The following is a 12,128-nucleotide window of genomic DNA, read 5'->3' on the forward strand; positions in this document are numbered from 1 at the left end:
CCCTTGTAGACGCTTGCGGCTGCTCCAGAGTGTTCCAGGGAGGGCAAGGTGAGGCTGGGAAGCCTCGCCTTCTCCCCACACCATTGGCAGTGCTGGGAATCTTGCTAATTTCATGGGGGAAGTGGCGTTTCATGTACACATCACAACCGGAGCCAGCAGGAGCCCCCGTCACAGAAGTCCTGCTGGCTCAAGGAGGGATTCATTGTGACCTCATCTCCCCCCGGCCCCAGGGCATTTGGGACAAATTTAGACCTGTGCCTTACATGCCCAAAACCTGCATCTCTGCTCGGGGCCCAAGTGGAAGGTTCCTCTGAGCAGGTCTGATTTCACGCTAAACAGTCTTTGAGCTTTCATTGACACTGGCTCCATTTTCATGGACAGGGGTTTTGGGGGCCTAGGGCTTTATGGCAGGGGGGAAAATAATAAGAAGAAAATTCCTTGTAATCCCAGCACTTTGGGAGGCAGAGGCAGACGGATCATGAGGTCAAGAGATCGAAACCATCCTGGCCAACATGGTGAAACCCCGTCTCTACTAAAAATACAAAAAAATTAGCTGGGCGTGGTGGCGCATGCCTGTAGTCCCAGCTGCTCCGGAGTCTGAGGCAGGAGAATTGCTTGAACCCGGGAGGCGGAGATTGCAGTGAGCCGAGGTCACACCACTGCACTCATCAGCCTGGTGCCTGATGATGGAGTGAGACTGTCTCAAAAAAAAAAAAAAAAAAAAAAAAAAAAAAAAAAAAAAAAAAAAAAAAAAAAAAAAAAAAAAAAAAAAAAAGAAAAGAAAAGAAAAGAAAAATCCTTCCTATCACAGGGGGAGTGAGGATGGTCCATTATGAAGTGAATGGAACTAACTTGTAGCTAAAAATAATTTGGCTACATGACTCATTCCCACCTTCTCCTGCAGTCACCAGCATGCTCTGAGACCTCCTCTCCTCTCCCTGAATCCCCCTCACCCTCACATGATGCCTTTATTTTGGTACCATTATTATTATTATTGCTTAGCTAGGAGACAACATTTTTTACAACATAATTTTTATGAAGATCCTCCACGTTAAGGCAGGGGGAAAATACAGCAGAGCTAATAGTGTACTTCCATTTGCAGGGGCCAAATATACCATTTTTCAAATTGCAAAAGCAAAGGAATAGAAACTAGAATTCCATTAATGTCAGTTACAGCTGGAGACAGAGAGAGGCATGGGCAGACGTGGAGCCCACCCCGCTGCTCCCCAGCTGTCCTTATTCCTTCTCTCCAGCCCCATATCTCCCAGTCACCCCTCTCCTCCCCAAACCCAGGCTTCACACTGAACCTTAGAAAGTTAATAGTCATAATAGTAATGTTTATTGACAGCAGTGTATGCTCCAGCTGCTGAGCTGGGTACTTTATATTAAATAATGTTTCCATTTACCCAAAATATCATTTATGTATTCTCCATCATTTCCCTATTCATTGGACAGTTATCAAACCCTATCATAGCCAAGATGACATTCAGGAAAGCAAACCAGCATTTCTGGAGCAATTATTATATGCCAGTCACCATGATCTCAGTTTATCCCTACCATGATTTCTTTCTTACAAAGAAGTCAAGGCTCATGGCTCTCGATTAGGATTACACAGCACTTGCTCTGGGTCTCTTGGCCATCCAGTGAGGGTCTAATAGACAGTGACATCTTCTGTTCGCCTGTCTCTCTGGTAAGGAGCTCCCCATCTGATCGAGGGGCAGGACAATTATTGTCACTACTGCTGCTGTCATTAGAATAACCAATCTGCAGCAACAACAGCCGCAGCTGCACTTCCTTGCAGAGCCCATGTGATTTGAGCTGTGCTAAGCATCTACTCCTAAGATGACCTTTAACTCACAAAGTAGGAGTTGGTCCTGGCGACAGAAACAGATAAATGAGGCTAAGGACTTACCCAGGGTACCAGTAACTCAGTGTCCAAACCAAGACACAAACCCAGGACTGGTCCATCACCTTGGCTGGCGTTTAACACAAGGAAGCGTGATTTCAAGAGAGTAGAGAGGGCCAGGTCTGCGAGGTGAGCAGAGAAGCCGAGAAAATCTGGCTGCAGACGGAAGTATGAAACAAGTGGAGAGAATCCAAGATGAAACCCATGAGCAGGCGGATGGTCGGGGTTGCCTGGGTCCCTGTTCCATGCTGAGTCAGACCCAGGTCCTTACGTTCCCTAGGACACCCCTGGAGCCAGCACCCACCCCCTCATTTTTGTTTGCTGAAACTAGACTGAATGTTTTCCTGTTATTTACAAGGAGCTCTGATTCCATGCCAAAAGAAAAACCCTGTTCATTAAAAAAAATCTGTATTAAAAAAGCTCCATTCCTAACGCTGAATGTCTCTTTCTCAGGGAGCCCTCATAAATAACAGAAAGGAGTTTTTTTGCAAACCTTTATGGAAATTAAACCAACAATTCAGGCGCACACTTGTTTAACAAGTGATAATTAACTGCTGACAATATAATTTCAGCTTGGAAGAAAAGGTGTTTTTCATTAAAAAGTAATCAAAGAGATCCTTGCATCGGGCGTGGGGTCTCCTCTGCAGGAACTCAGCTCCTGCGCTGACAGAGGTGCTATGTTGGCACTCAGTGCCTGCTACTGCCTGCCGGAAACCAGGCATGAGCCCCAGAACACTAGGATTTCAGGTCCCCGGGTGTTCCATGCCCCACAAAATCCAGTGCAATTTCCGGAAGCCGACTCGGCCACCCCTTTCTCAGTAAGGGCCGATCCTCCTCCTCTGCGCTTCTCCAGCTCTGAGTGTGCCTGGAGCTGGCTGGCGGAGGCTTTAGTTCTGACCCCAGCTTCAGGGGAAGAATGAACACTCTCATCTCTGCAGCCTGTATCATGCCCAAGGGTCTGCAGGGAGTGTATTCCATCTTCCCACTTCACAGAGGAGGAAACTTAGAGACACAGAGTCGCTGGTTGAAGGCCACACACACAGCTGATGAGAGCCCAGCTGGAGAGAGATGTGAACTCTGACCATCTGATTACCACATCGCGCCACCTCCACCCCATCCCCCAACTCCTTTTCTCTAATGAATTCATCTCTTCTGGCTTCAATGTCCTAGTATTCTGCTTGTGTTTGAGGATGAAATAAATGGATATATATCAAACACTTAGTGACTGACACATAGCAAGCCCTTCGTAAGTGTTATCTACAATGCTTATTGGTTATTCCTATTAATGCTAATACTTTTTCCCTCCAACCCATGAAGCACTTGGCTCTGCCCTTTCGATCATCTCTGTATCCTCTTTGGGACTCTACCTGGATCTCCAGAATCCATTTATGAGGAAATGTGATACTGAATGTTGGGTGAGGCGTTGCTTCCCAGGTCCTGAAGTTCAGAGTCCTCTTAGGATGGACATGCCCATTTTCTCCTGGCTGCTGATACAAAAAAAAAAAAAAAAAAAAAACCACTTGTCTGACCTGTGCTCACCTGTGACCAACTATATCTGTTGGAATTTTTTTGTCCCCATTTTCTTCCTCTAGGTCTTCCTAGGAGTCTCCAGAATTTACACCCCCTCCCATATACCAAGGAAAACTCTAAGATAAGTACATTTAAAATAAAGACATAAAAGAAATAATCAAAATCCTAAGAATAAAACCAGATATTATTTTAAAAGAGCAGGAATATTGAGAAACAAAATATTGCCCTACAAATAAAATGTATAATCTTTGGAATAAAAACTCAGTGAATGAATACGTGATTAAAGTAACGTAAGAGGCAAAGCTGAGAAACAAAAATAAAATCCTGAGCACCCTGATAGACTAAAGAGATCTCCTCTTCACCAAGGCAACCCCAGAGAAACCTTAAGAACTGAGTTCCTGGCCATAAGAGGACAGGAGGCTGGGCACACTGTGTTGTACCTTTCCCTTGCTAATTGCCATTTGTCTGTCTTCCCTAAGGGTTAAACAGCAGTCAGCCCTTTTAAAAGAGCCATGCCACTGCTGATTTCAAACAATCACCTGATGCTTTCCTTCCCTTTTGGGCTTTTGACACAGCAACTGACCAGCATTCCTTCCTGATAAGAGGCCACTGACCATGATGTAGTTCTGGCCAGGCTACAGAGGATGTACAATGAGGTTTTTTGTGTTTTCTGCTTCATCTTTTGACATCAGAGGGCTGAAAACTCCACCGTTGGATCATGCTAGCATTTTTGAACATGAGGAACACAAAGAGGCATAAAGTTCAGTTGTGTGAGCACATGTTTCTCCTTTCATAAATATTCATGACTCTTACTATAGCTTATTAAATATATATACTTGGCCAACCCATTCAGCAAACATTCCTGTTTTATCCTTCCCTCCCTCAAAATTTTTGCTTTTGACTTCTGCCAGAGGCTCTGCCTTTCAGTGTGTGGGATGGCCAGCCTGTAGGCTGCAACCCTTTATAAGAAATAAAGCTCTTCTTTCCAGATTTATAAACCTAGTGATTCTTCAGTTGACAAAGTTAAAGAGAAAACTGTGAACACGAATGTAGACAAAAGGAAACGTTCCAGAGTACAGGTCAGAGAAGCAAATTGGAGTAAAATACAAAAGTAAAACTAAGAGAATTAGGTTAGTATAAGATGATCCACCCTACATGAAATAGGAGCTCTAGAATGTAATAAAAGAATAAATGAGAAAACACTCAAATCAATAAGGATCAGGAATTTTTCAGAATTTATAGAAGATGAATTTTGGATTCAATAAGTCCTATGAATCCTAAGAAAGCTAAACCAAACTGTATGCGTATCTAGACCTGAATCTACCAATACCTATATCTATGATGATTTCAATGGGAATTGATAAACTGAAACTACGGTTGAGAAGAAAAATAATTCAGAGGCAAATGTGAATATACTACATTTATTTACAAAATACAAATGTGAATAATAAAATATACTATATTTACAAAAATTTCTAAAACAAGCAAATCTAATCTATGGTGTTAGAAGTTGTTACCTTTGGTGAAGGAACTCGTGACTGGAGTGGAGCATCAGGGAGATTTGGCTATGCATTTCTTTTTTCATTTATGTTAAAAAGGGGAAAAAAAGAAGGCAACCATAGAAAGATGGATCACAACAAAGGAAAGACACACAATGAGAAGACAACAGATTACACAGTGGCAACAATAGAGACCAGAAAACGATGGAATGTTTTAGGTACCATGAAGAATAGTGAAGTAGAATTCTAGTTTTAGCTATGCCACCAACTAAAGGTTGATGAGAGAGAAAAAAATATATTTTCAGATACAAACTGAGAGTTTACTGCTCAGGAGATCTTGTTAAGGGAACTGATAAAAAATCAGTTTAAGAAGAAGGACATTGAACCTAAAAGGAAGGACTAAGAAGAAAAGAGCAACAGCATGCAGAAAGGTTAATGTGCTTAAGGAAAATGGAATTATTTGGTAGCTAGATAAAACAAGAAAAACCAACAACAATAAGAGTAAGAACTAAGTTGAAGAATTACAAAAAGAAGATAGAATCATAACACTACATAAAACCAGCATTAAAATGGGAGTGAAAGCGGGGTGTGGTGGCACACACCTGTAGTCCCAGCTACTTGGGAGCCTGAGGTGGGATCATTGCTTGAGCCAAGGAGTTCAAGGCCAGCCTGAACAACATAGGCCGTGTTTCTAAAAATTAAATAAATAAACAAAAAGTAATAAATATATAAATAAAATTCAGAAGGGGGAGATCAGAGTTAAGGTCCTGGTGTTGTTAGGGAGAGGGGAGAGAGATTTATTAGCATTAGTCTGGTTTAATTCAAATATGCTATTTCATTTTAAGGTAACTATTAAATGGAGCAAAACAAAATGTAGACTTTCAAAACTAAAAAGGTAATAGAGAATATTTGATCAATATAATAAACAGAAGAAAGAAAGAAAGCAAAGCAAAAAGCAAAAAAATGAAAAGAAAGAAAAAAAGAAAAACAAAAACCAAACCCAGGATCAATAGAAATCACAAATAAGTTGAAAAAAAAAAAAAAAAAAAATCCCGCTATTCTTACTTTAGTGAATGCCTTTACCCCTCTGACCCTGATTTCCTCATCGGTAAACTGGAGAGAATAGCACGTTTGGTTAAAGGGTTTTAATAGCGTGTTCCATTTGATAGTGATCATCAGGATCGATTTCAGTAGGCACCACACAAGGGCGGGTTGCTGGCACTATTGCTGTGTGACTCTGCACCAGGCACAGCCCTCAGTGCACCCCACGTGCCATCTCACCTAACCCTCCCAATAGCCACATGAGGAAGGGACCACTGTCATCTTCACTTTGCTGATGAGGAAACTGAGGCCCTCGAGGTGAGAGGCTTGCCGAGGTCACGCAGCTGAGGAATGGCTGAGCCTGGACACAGCGGGAGTCTTCTGACCCTGAAGCCACCTGTTGACCCTGTGACCTTGACCAGTTGAGGTCACCTCTCTGGGCCTTGGTTTCCTCATCTGTTCTTTGTGGTGCACAGGGCGGTCACGAGGCTGGGCAGAGATGAGGTGTGTGGGCAGAGATGAGGTGTGCTGATCTGCTTTGGCAGTGTTCCCAGCATGGGCCACCCAGTCAATGAGTGGTGGCTCCTGCTATTAGCGTGACCCACGCTGGGGTTCACTGCTGTCACCTCTGCTGCACAGGCAAGGAGCCTGAGGCTTAGGGAAGCCAAGAGCTGGCATCACCTTGCTGATCTGCGCTGACTTGTAGGCTTCAGGCCCTGGCTGGAGTGTGAGCTGTGGGAGAGGACTGGTCTGGTTTCACTGATTTGTACCCAGGGCTGGGCCTGGGTAATGAATGAATGAATGAATAAAGGATCCTCTATGCATCCATTATTCCCACACAGTGTTCTTCATGTCAAGAACCTCCCCAGATGAAGGCAGCTCTGAGAAGCCTCAGTGTCAGGACGCAAGCAAGATTTCCCTCAGGACAAACAGGCCCCAGACTTCCTAGCACTGGTCATTGTCAGACACATTTTACATATTCATCTCTTATGATCCACGTTCCCCGGCACAACACCAGCTCCATGAGAGCAGGGAATTTGTCTTATTCACCGCTGGGTCACACTCAGTAGGTGCTCAGTAAAAGTCTGTCACTGAAGTGACATCACTGCCCTCGGTTTCCTCATCTGTACAGTGGGAGAATGATGCCCCTTTGCAGCTGCTATGGGGACACAGTGAGCACAGTGAGACCCTCTCACCAAGTCCTCAGTGCAGAAACCACTGGCATGGGTGAGCAGCTGCCCTTCACCCCCCCGGATCCCAGGGTCTTGTGTAAGAAGTGAGTTTTATGCTCAGTACAATGTGTCTTTTTCTTCCCTTCTTTGACGGTGGGGATTTTTGCGGCCAAGCTTTATTTTATCAGAATAAGAAATTATCTAGGTGGCTCAATCAGTCCGTCAGGAAATTTTCAAAGGAACAAAAAAAAACACAAGAAGTGTCTGTCCCAAGACAACTCTGTTGTGTCTTTATTCTTCATTTGGTCTGTAACAGCATCAGCCTGTTTTGGATGTTCACAGCATCCCAGGGACAATGCTGTTTTACCCACATTCCTCCATGTATACCTGTGAGAGGTGCTATCCCCCCTTTAGAAATTAGGAAATGGAGGTTCGGGAGGTGAATGAAACCCGCCCAACAACGTGGCTGGGCTGAGACTCATACTCAGGTCTGTCTGACTCTGAAGCCCTCATTGCTTTTGTTCCTGAAATTCCCAGAAACTTCCAGTCCCTTCCTTACCAAATAAGGAAGCTGGTGCTTTGTGGGAAAGGGCATTTTAAATGCCTGTGTTTAATTGTGTAGAAGGAAACTTGATCTGATTTTATAGGAGCCACTTCTGTCTATTTCTTTCTCTCTTTTTAAAAAATAACTTCTTTCTCTGTCTTTAGGGGCAATTTGTGATGATCAAGGACAATTTGAAGAATATGGCAAACAGAAGAGCAGCTGGGTCACCTGTGGCTCCCCCACCCAGAGGTGGCCTGGGGTGTCCTTGGCTGTTGATGCAGGTGAACAGAGTTCCCCTGATCCAGCTCATGGGGGACATGCTGGGGCATCCCCTGAGGCTGGACTTGCTAGGGGAGAGCAGAGGGCGTGGGGGAATCCAAGTCAGAATGGCCCTGCTGGACCAAGCCTGTGAGATCACCGGTGGGGGCAGTCACTGTATCTCTGTGCCCAACGCCATCAGCTAAGGTGGGGAGACGTGTTGGCTGTTGGCCCTGGAATCACTGGGGGTGCTGCAGGTGACAGACCCCAAGGTAATTCATGGTCACATGATCCCCTGGGCCCACCAGGGCTACCTCCAGGTTTCCGGCCCCTGGATGTGGAATCCGCTAAGTTTGGCTGCACAGAGCCGACTCGTGCTCTCTCCACCTGCCCTCGCTGCTCACGGGATGAAGTCCATGCTCCTCTCCATGGAAATCCAGGCCCCTTGCGGTTGGTTCCTGCCTCCCTCTTAGACTGGCCTCCTCTGTCTCTCACACCCCTGCCTGGCCACTGCCATCAGGTCTGACTGGGGAGGCGTGACTGTCACTCAAGCTGGAAGAAGTGGGCACAGGGTGGAGAAGTGAAGCATCAGGAGGGTGGGACACAGGCGAGGGACGAGGGGCTGTTCATCCCCTGCAGATGGGACCCAGGGAGGTGCGGTTTCCACTGCCTTAGAGCAAGAAGACAGTTGAATGGGCTGGATTATTTAGGAAAACAGACTTGTAGGAGCAGGAAGAAGTCCCAGAATCACAGGTGCAGACCCGAATCACAGGTTCAGTCCACACGAGGGACAGCGGGGCCACATCGAGTCCTTGTCAAGGGACCTGGATCCTCCCCAGCCCCTCCAGGCGAGTCTCCACCCACCGTCAGCCCTGCAGGGGTGAGACCCACAGGTTGACCTCTTATCAATGCTGGCAGTGCCAGGGTTGGCGTGGAGACGCCAAGACGCGTTGTCTCCTCCTGGGCTTTCACTCAGTGCAGACCCCATGGCCTCATTCAGAGCTGTCAAGTCTCACTTTCTTCCCAAGCCCCCCTGCTTGTTTCCATGCTACCCAGGCCCACGCAGCGTTAGAGGCAGCACACAGCAGCAGGAGGGGTCCAGACAGGTGGAGTCCGGGGGAGTTAAAAGAACAAGGGACGGTTGGAGGAGTGTGACCAGTGACTCAAGGACATGCGGTGAGAAGCACCTGTTCATCAAACCACAGTTGTTCTGCAAGGCACTCAGGGCAGCTCCTAAAACACGCACTGTAGACTAAGATCATTCATCCATTCCCTGGTCCAGTGCTTACTCAGCACTTGCTGTGTGCCCAGCCCCACCACTGCTGCTGAGATGCACCGAGGAGGGAGACTAGATCCATTTATTCAGGATGAGGGGTGTGGTGGGTGTGACAAACTCTGACCCAGATCCAGGTCTCGTGTGAGAGCTCCCCAACTCCTCAGTGAGTTTTGGAATTTGGGGAACCATCCTCATTTTACAGGGGAGTAACTGAGGTCCAGATGCAGGAGTCACTGGTCTGATGGTTTGGGCCCAGGTTCTTTGAGTCCCTGCTGTACCTAAGCTCTGTCCACAGCATCACCTGGACTCAGGGTCTCATGAGATGACCACGGTGACAGCTTAACCCTTATTGCTCATTCCCAGGCTACACAGAAAAACTTCTCAGGCTGACGTTAATTACTCTGCTTGGATTTTTAGGGAGATAGTAAAAATGTGTTATTTAAATATTGATTATTAAAACTGTTATGTAAATTATGTTTGCGGCATAATTGGTGACCTAAATGTGAAAGCAATGTAGGCATTGCTTTCTCTTTCCGCTATACCTAGGGTTTATCCTAGGGAGTGGCCCATGTTATACCAGCATTGATATTTGGTTAGTAATGTTCTGATTAAATCTGAACTGAAGTCACTTTAGGAACGTTCTCTTAGAGGAATGCGCTGATTTGCCAAGACCTTGGCCCCAGGCATCTGAGCGGAGATGCTTTCCTTGGAGACGGAGTTTTCTGCTCTGTAAATTACTTTCCCCTCATGTCCAGCTGGAACACATTCAACCATTTATCCATTTATGTATTTGCACAACTATTTGTTTGCTGTTTCTTATCATTTTACATCCATTCATTCATTAGCCTCTTCAATATTTTTTTTGGTTTATTGTTTCATCTATTTCTTCACATGCTCTTTCATGTGTTAATGCATTTCTTGTTTCAGTCCTTGGTTCATTCAATCCTACTTCCATTGTTTACCCTTTCATTTATTCATTCTCCCTTCTTGTCCATGGTACATCCAGGTCCTTAGTCATCAACCATTCCTTCTGTCGTCCTTTATTTCATTGGTTCATGCATTCACTCACTCCCGAGCCTGCTCATTCATTCATCACCTCATCCATGCATTTACTCATGATTCCTCAGTTTATTGGTTTACTCAATGATTCATGCATTTTCCAATTAATAATTGATTCATTCATCCGTTGACAAAAATAATGTCTTTGTTAATGTGCTCTGCGGATTGTTTGTCCAGCGTGACTCTTACCACTCTCACCACTCCCATCCCAGCATATTCTGTGCATCTCAGTTAAAAGGAGGCCAAGGCAGGCAGATCACGAGGTCGAGAGATTGAGACCATCCTGGCCAACATGGTGAAACCCTGTCTCTACTAAAAATACAAAAATTAGCTGGACAGGATGACACTTGCCTGTAGTCCCAGCTACTTGGGAGGCTGAGGCAGGAGAATTGCTTGAACCTGGGAGGCGGAGGTTGCAGTGAGCCAAGATTGCGCCACTGTACTCCAGCCTGCTGTCTGGTGATGAAGTGAGACTCTGTCTAAAAAAAAAAAAAAAAAAAAGGGGGGGCCTTCCTTCTGGGGCCTACCTTTGTTGTTTAGACAGAGTTTTGTTCTTGCTGCCCAGATACTGGAGTACAATGGCATGATCTCAGCTCACTGCAACCACTGCCTCTTGGGTTCAAGTGATTCTCCTGCTTCAGCCTCCTGAGTACCTGGGATTACAGGTGCGCACCACCATGCCCGGCTAACTTTTGTATTTTTAGTAGAGACAGGGTTTTGCCCCATGGGCCAGGCTGATCTCGAACTCCTGACCTCAGGTGATCTGCCTCGACCTCCCGAAGTGTTGGGATTATAGGTGTGAAGCACCGCACTGGCCCTGCCTTCTTTTTACAACACACTTTTTGTTATGGTGTAGTGTGAAACATACACAGAGAAAGGGAGAGGTGATCCTCAACTTCATGTCTCTATAAACCCATCATAAGTTGAAAATACCGGAAGTAGAAAATGTACTTAATACACCTAACCTACTGAACATCATAGCTTGGCTTAGCTGACTTCAAAAGTGCTCGGAACACCTACATCAGCCTGCAGCTGGGCGAAATCATCCGGCAACACAGTCCGCCGTAGAATGTCCTTTGTTTACCCTGGTGACCGCACGGTTGGCTGAGAGCTACAGCTCACGGTCATTGCCTGGCATCTAGAGAGTGTCGTAACTGAATGCGGCTTCAGTCGATCACTGTTTGCAGAGTCTAATTAACAAGAGCAAGGTATGGTAGGAAGAAAGTGACTTTAATAACCAAAACTAGTAATAGGGAAGTGGCTGGATTCCCATCCAAGGTAACCATTTTGATTCCTGGGGGAAAAGCAAGGGCATAAAACGGGAAAACTTGATATGGAAGGCATGTAAGAATCGTGCTGAGCATAATAATGTCCGTGTATCTTATTTCAGTGGCCGTTATGGGTCCCAGTCTACTTGGAGCACGGGCTGCCATCATCTCAACAATGGCTGGGTTGTTGACTGTCTGCCTTGGAGTAATCTCCGGAATTTTGTAGCTGCGCCTCTGGGCTTGGTCTTTCTGTCTCAAGATTAGAACTTCTAAGAAGGCATGTAATTAGATACCAGATACAGTTAGATAGCTATGAAGGGATTATATATCGTGAGAAAGGAAGGGACTTGGCAACTATTTTAAGGCTAAGGAAAAAGGCCTCTGGAGTTTGCTTTTAAGGTTATATCTTTTTTTTTATTTTTATTTATTTTTATTTATTTTTATTTTTTCCCATTTATTTATTTTGTTGCATTTTAGGTTTTGGGGTACATGTGAAGAACATGCAAAATTGTTGCATAGGTACACATGTGGCAGTGTGATTTGCTGCCTTCCTCCCCATCACCTACATCTGGCAT

Source organism: Cebus imitator, unplaced genomic scaffold (assembly GCF_001604975.1).
Source record: "Cebus imitator isolate Cc_AM_T3 unplaced genomic scaffold, Cebus_imitator-1.0 Scaffold39, whole genome shotgun sequence".
Lineage (NCBI taxonomy): Eukaryota > Metazoa > Chordata > Mammalia > Primates > Cebidae > Cebus > Cebus imitator.